Consider the following 7,785-nt stretch of genomic DNA (forward strand, 5'->3'; position numbering starts at 1 on the left):
TGCACAGAGAAGGTTATCTCTGAATATCTCTTAACATACATTTATGTTTTCACCTTCAAATTGAGATGATCAAGAGATATCATAAAAATACCAAAAGATCAAAATATGCAACTTTGGTTTTTCCAGTTCAATCCTGTAAAAACTCAAGTTTCACTCAGATATCTAAATATAGGCACTATTATTTTCTGCATATGTAAAGATCTTGGATGTTTACAGCCCATTTACAATTAAATATATAATCTGTCTGCTCAGCCAGACTAAATCTGGGTACTTTCATTAAAATCACACTGCTTTTGGTTTTGACAAAATAATTAATTAGTAGCTGTAAAATTGTGTTTAACAATAGCTCACATGCACTCTGAGAGGCAGGATTACATGCTTGTTCCCAATATCCTATGAGTCTTCATTCAGTTCTTTGTATATCAGTCTATAGCTGTAAATAACAACAAAACCTGGATTGAAATTCATCCTGGATTGAAACCTGGATGAAACTGAACATGCAGGAAGGGTGCTGAACAAGGGTTAGGTAGAGATAATTTTCTGCATCATCCAAATAGTTCTGAGTGGCCAAGAATTATAAGTACCCTAAATTTTTATTCCTCTTTTGAACTCTCCAGACTTCCATGACGTGAACATGCCAGTTACATAAATAGAGCCTGTAGGACTGTTAGAAAGAAGCAGCCAAGCATGGATCAACAAGGAGCTGGTAAGGGAAAAAACAGTGTCCTAAACCTTGGCTAATTCAGCAATAAGGTAGTGTGTTGGTGTCTTGTGTAGTAGCAGGGCATCTCATTCTTGATAAGCAGGAAACAGAGTGCTGGCCACAAAGCTATTCACTTTTTTAAAATCAAACCCCAAATTTTGTGTTATGTACAATGCTACCATAGCTCAGCTGTTCTACAGCCAGTGGAAGGTGCTGGAGATAACCACATGCCATCTACACTCACTGTGTTTGATCATACACAGTGGTAGAAGGATTCACTGGAACAGGTTGGTGGAGCACTGAGAAGAGGAGAAAACTGGCATAGAGAGAGAGGGTCTGCTTGAGATGGAGGAAAATTAGCTCTTTTGAATGCTCCTGTGTGTGAGAGTGAGTATTTTGGTGGTTGGTAAGTGAAGCTGGAGCCTTGGACAGAATCCTGTAGTGAATAGTTTGCTAAAGCGGAGAAAGGGGGGGCTGTAAAAGTTAGGAAGTATCCCGTTATTTCTGCCCAGTATGTTCAGTGTTTGAGTTACAGAGTTTGAGTTACATTTGGCTGTGCAGTACAGCCTACCTAATACGTATTTTGTCTTTTGTAAAGCAAAGGTGTTAGGCTCTGTTTTTTTACTTCTCATACGCTGTATTCGCTATCCACCAGGAACAGTAGAAATATACGTGTTGTGGGCATGTTGGTTTATTGCTCTTCTTGCAGAGACTGCGTGTTTGTCTCCTAGCTGCCTCCACCCAGTCTCATTGATACCTCTCTGCCTGCCCAAGGTTATCTGGGCTTTCTTCTTCAGCTGTGTTTCCCACAGAAAGATAAATATCCGCTCATAATCAAAGTTGCTGAGAGAGTGTACAAGTATCAGAAGAGACTGACATGAAATCAGGGGGATGGAAGGGATTTAGAAAAAATGTTGGATTGGATTTTGTAAAGGGAATGAGGTGGAACATGGAATGATATGGTCCCAAGTTGTGTGCTTCTGTTCTGTAGTAACATTTCTCAGTCCAACTCCCTGCCCTTCACTAGGCTTAATCTGTGTGTGACAAAGGACAAGGTATGTGGTCTCCCTGTGTTTCCTTTGGCAAGAATGAAATAAAAACACACTACTTTATAGAGGAGTTGTGGTGATAAATGCTTTAAAGATGATGTGCTTATATTGTCTAAAGCTCCTCCCAATTCCCTCACTGCATTTGACCTTCCTCTTATTCAGGGCCAAGATTTTGCTCGTTGATCCAATTCCTGTATTCTTCCCTAGCCTCACAGCTGTTACTCAGAAAAAAAAACCCATCCTGAATATGCCCCACAAACCTGGGTGCTGTTGTGCTTCCTGCAACTTGGCACGTTCACAAAAAGAAGAAAAAAGGTGAACTGTGAAAAATAATTGCATTACTGGCTAGTGGCAGTAGAGAACAGGGAAGTGGAGACATAAAGTTTCCACCCCTTATCTAGGTTGAATGTATATATGGGTTGAGTGTCAGAGGATGCTGTATATGCCTGTGTAGGAGACTTCAGAGTGAAATGTTATTTTAGCCAAAAAACAACACCCCACGGAGATGAAAACGGCTCCAATCAATCACTCAGAGCAGAGTGAACTGCTCCATTCTTCTTGGTGTTCTCATTACCGGTGACCCCACCGTTGGCATGTATGAGGCCACACTCATTCTTAGCTTTTCCAGCCAGTCTCAGCACTAACATGGTGCCTGCTCAGAGATTACCTTTCCAGCCACTCCACCTTTCTAGAGGAAAGAAAGCCTTTTGCTTCTTAACCTTCCCAGATTGCTTACACAGGAAAAGGAGATCAGACGTATCCATTCTGTAACACACATGAATAGGAGCTCAGGTCGTGGTCAATCAAGGGGCTGCAGGAATGTCAGCAGAGATAAAGTTCTCCTGTAACAAGAAAGTCTTGGTCTCCAGGCTACTCCCTCTCAGTTCCAGACACCTGCCCAGTAGTCTTAGTTGGCAGCATGTAGCTCTGTCTCCTCTTTCCTACATCCCTCATCTGCTGGTCTCCAGTTCTTGACTTTCAGCACTGCAAATACTGTATAAATGATAGTGGAGCAGCATATATCAAAAAGGAAAACAAAACTGACTTGACTGTGCTGTTTTTAAGTATGTGTGAGAAAATACTGATCAGCTGGGGCTTGTCTGGTAGAGCAAAAGTAAACAGAGGAAGTGACTAGTTTTATAGATAGTGTGATCAAAATCCCTGTGAGGGCTATAAAGTGGAGAGCAGCAACTGAATTGATGACCAATGAGGCATATGGTATCGAAATTAACAGTGTAGGATCTCCCAAGAGGAGGTCATTGGGGTATCAGAAAGCTGAGGCAGAAAGTTTCTTTTGTCTCTTCCTACATTAAATTCCTGAGATAAGGGAGTGCTATAGTAGTATGGAAAACTAGATGAAACTGGAACTGTAATACTTTAGTCTTTGCTGTAGAGTTTAATGGATAAGGCTATGCTCGTTGTTAGGACTGTGTTTAACCTCACTGTGTACATTTCTAAAACTTGATTTAAGAAGGATTTGGATTACTCTGTTCTCTTATAAACACTGTTTTTCTTCTAGAATGCAAATTATCCTTAGTTTAGAGCTAAGTAAATGAGAACAGGCAGGAGAAATTCATAAATCAACTGATTACTGCATCTCATTAAAGAGAATCAACTGGCATTATAGAGCAGATTCTTTCAGAGTCACTCCATGTGCCAAGTGCACTTAGCACGTGTAGTGATGGAAATGAAATAAAGTAGCAAATCATGAGCCTGGTTCAGTTTTTACAGGCATCAATTCCACTGACTTCTGTGAGAATTTTGACATACTCTAATACTTTGATAAGGATGACAGCATTTTATAAAGTTAGTCTGATGGCACTGAAGAAATGGCATGACTTTGCACTTGGATTTTCTCCGGACTTTCTTATTTTAAGATAAAAATTTTGGAAAATAGTTCTCTGTGGTTTAGTGTGGCCTCCGAAGAAGCAGTCGGTGGTTGTCAATCACAGATTTCTCCTGAATCCACTTACTTGGGTTCAAAAGTGGCTCATGTGATAGAGCTGTATCATTTGGGGATTGGAGTCCCAGCACTGCATCGTAGTTTCTCTCTCATTCCCCAGCATAACAAATAGGTAATTTAGGCTAAGAATACATTTCCATTTTATTTCATTATCTTTCCTTCATGATGGACCATTCTGTCTTTCATATGCAATATGTGATTGTCTCAGCTCCATTCTAGTAGAATATGGGGGGTTCCTCCATGTAATGGGAAAAATAAGGATGCGAGGTTTACTGAGGGAGGTAAGTCAAAAACTGTACCCATTTGAAGGTCATTTCTTTTCGCCCTTCATTTCAGAGATTCCAGAAGTGTGAAAAAAATTACACTGTTCATTAGACTGGAGCAGGAATCATGGCCATCCTGACACCCTTGTCTTTGAGGGGAACAACCTTTCTCCTCTTCTTGTCATAGAATCATAGAATAGTTAGGGTTGGAAAGGACCTTAAGATCATCTAGTTCCAAACCCCCTGCCATGGGCAGGGACATCTCACACTAAACCATGCCACCCAAGGCTCTGTCCAACCTGGCCTTGAATACCGCCAGGGATGGAGCATTCACAACTTCCTTGGGCCTCATGTATGCAATGCTTGTATTATGCATTAATAATGTAATTATTACTTAATAATGTAATTATTCAAGTGCCTCACCACCCTCACAGTAAAAAACTTCCTCCTTATACCCAATGTAAACTTCCCCTGAGTAAGTTTTAACCCATCACCCCTTGTCCTATCACTACCCTATCACTACAGTCCCTAATGAAGAGTCCCTCCCCAGCATCCCTATAGGCCCCCTTCAGACACTGGAAGGCTGCTATGAGGTCTCCATGCAGCCTTCTCTTCTCCAGGCTGAACAGCCCCAGCTTTCTCAGCCTATCCTCATATGGGAGGTGCTCCAGTCCCCTGATCATCCTTGTGGCCCTCCTCTGGACTTGTTCCAACAGTTCCATGTCCTTTTTATGTTGAGGACACCAGAACTGCACACAAGTGAGGTCTCAAAGAGCTGCTCAAGCTGTTTGCTCCTGACCAACAGGGGCTGATTGAAGAGTGAAGAGAAATGTGATTTATTCCCAGATTAGGATTGTTTGCTTTGGTTTGGCATGGCCAGCCTGCCAGCAGGAGGTACATGCCTCGGCCACTGCTCCTGAGGTTTGAGCTGAGCTGGAGCAATTTAAGTGTTCAGTGAAGAGCAGTCTGGTAGTCTGTGCAAGACTGAGGCAAGGAGCTCCTTTTTCCAAACCTGGAGCAGTTGTGTGTATGGCCATGGTTGTTCCCTTTGAAAAGAAGGGGATGAAAGCTGTCTCTGCTGCGTGAAAGTACAGTGAGAATGACTTGATATTTCTACAGTGCTGTGAGGATGGAAAGCATAATACAAGCATTACATACATTTGGTATCAGTTTATTTATGTCATTTTTATTTTCAGAATTGGAGGGGGCAAATTTGTATTTGAATAGTTCACACAATTTATGCATTTACCTATTTATGTATTATTCTGCATCACTTATGGCATTAAGGTATGAAGTGACACAGAAACATATCATGCACTGCATTCCAGAAAAGACTTTTCTATCAGTCTAAGAGGGCAGTGTTTTTAAGTCTTTATGTTCAGCTAAGGAGAGATAAGTAATTTGAAAATTGTAATTGAGGCTTTCCCCAGTCCTCCTTGGGATCCTGGGCCTGTGATGGCAGCCAAGGAGACTGACATTAAATAAATAAATGAATAAATAAATGAATATATAAAGAGAAATTAATCTTCTCTTAATTTAGAACTTTCTAGGTCACATTCAAAAACTCTCCCCACATTGGGGGGCACATACCTGTGTCATAGCTGATAGGCACAAGGAGCTCTGACTGCCTTTCACCAATATGCATGCATTGGAAAAGCAGTCAGAGCAAGTTACCTCAAAACCATTATACACAGAGGATCTCGAGGGAGGGTTTTCAGATTATTTATTTCCCTTGGTGTGAAGACAGTATCTTTTACCCAACACACCGGCAATGCCACAGCCATGTCCCATATCTGTGTTTTGACCCTCACAATCCCACTGTTGAGATTTTTCCTCCTGTCTCCTTTTTTTTTCCCCTCAGCTAAAGAAGAGTTGTTGAAGACTTTGTATAGAGCACTTACATTTTGTAAGAAATATAATGGATTTTTTATATATACTCTTGTGCACTGGGCTGTTTCAAAAGTGAAATATTGAAATATTGAAAAATGTTGTTAGAAAATACTTAATCTTTTCTGTACCAAAATGTTATAAAATTACAGCACAAGTTCATTAAGTAACAGGTGTATTTTTACAGTGGGATTAATCCATTCAGCCAAATCAATAGCAATGTGGCAGCCATATGATCACACAATATTTATGTGTAGGTTGAACAATGATCATTATGGCCAAACTTTGTGCCGTTGCCAGTTTTAACACAGTATAGACACAGACAGCTGTTTAAGTTGTCAATAAATATACTAAGTAACTAAAATTAATGACCATGGGACCCAGGTTTTAGATAATATACTTCCTGTAGTTAAAAGGAGGCAAACAACAGTTTAATTACCTTTTCATTCCACACTGAGTAATTACAATTCAAGAAAAGAGTGGTTGTATGTATCTGTACTAATAAAATAAAAGGTTCCCATCCAGTCTTCCCAAAACAAATGCATTCAACCAAAAATACAGGCTTTTTTAACCTAATGTTTCCCACAATGAAAGGACAAGCAGGATGCACACAGCAGATCTTTTCACATACTCACCAGAGTCTTGGCTTGCTTTTCATTTTTTAGAACTCCTTTTCTAGCTATTAGTGGTGAAGAAAGTGTAGCTGCATATGCCAGAGGCAGAAAGGCGTTTCCAGAGTTCAAAATGATCATTTTGAACTTAAAGGTGTCCCAGGCATTCAAAATGGAGCCAAGAATAACACTTTCAATATGGATATAGTTAAGAGTCTGACTCCTTTTTAAAGTATGGAAGCAAGGGGAGGAAGTGTATCCAAAAATGTTCACCATTGTTCCCCAGGACAGGAGGAGGAGTTACAAAGGGCCAGCCAAGGAAGGAGAAGATGAATACATTCAAATATTTAAAGCTTTGACAACAGGCAGTAAAACTGTTGTGAGGCATGAAATTTGTCCTCCTTTTCTTTAAGGGCAGCTCAGCTTTCAGAGGTTTGGGAAATCTTCTAATAATCTTTGTGAAATCCACACCTAGCCTGGGAAATGTTGAGGCAAGCCTTTAAATCCTAACTGTGCTTCTGCATATGCTGATCTTGTCTAGGGTTTTGTTTTTCCTTCATGCACAGAAAAATGCAGGAGGTGCTGTAACAGCTTTTAATCCTTTTATTTTCACCTACTGATGTTCAATTAAACTCTGATAAAACTTAGGAAATACAATTTTGTTAAAACTATTGGTAATCTGAAGCCAATAAACAAACCATATAAACTAGTGGGTTAAAAACATCAACTGGTGACTCCTATTACTATGCCAGTGATGTTGCCCCTGTAAAAATGTGAATATGCTGAAGTAAATAATAGTAATATTAAGGGTACGTAACTCAGAACTTTTGGCAGTATGACTACATGTACTTGGAGCTATATACATGGGTTAATTTAACTTCTGGTGAAACTTCTTGCTGCTATGGATAGATGGTCTCTTTTAGTAAGGGTTTAAACCAGATAGAATGGGGGATGGTGTGAGAGCTCTGCCTTTTGGAGCAAGCTTATCTGAAGCCTGTTCAGGTTTAAAGCCTGCCACACTCTCAGGGAGAACTAGGAGGCTTGGCTGAACGTTAACCCAGCTGTTCACTTAAGAGCGCTCTTGTTTTGATTCTTTTCCTGCTAAAAGAACACTATTTCATTTAAGGCAGCCTCCGATCCCCAAACTGGGGGCAGGATGTGTCTAGAGCTCATCCAGGCTCCCAGGGTCATTCCTGGCTGTCCTGGAAGAGCTGAGGGACTGGGGGATTCATGGCAGGGGAATACAAAGGTCTTGGGGGGGACTGGGAGTGTCATAAGAGGTGGGATGGTGAGTGCATGGGTTCACATG

The sequence above is a fragment of the Pezoporus flaviventris genome, unplaced genomic scaffold, assembly GCF_033815535.1.
Source record: "Pezoporus flaviventris isolate CSIRO_AGI_PZ_B2104156 unplaced genomic scaffold, CSIRO_AGI_Pfla_v1 ptg000001l, whole genome shotgun sequence".
Classification (NCBI taxonomy): Eukaryota; Metazoa; Chordata; class Aves; order Psittaciformes; family Psittacidae; genus Pezoporus; species Pezoporus flaviventris.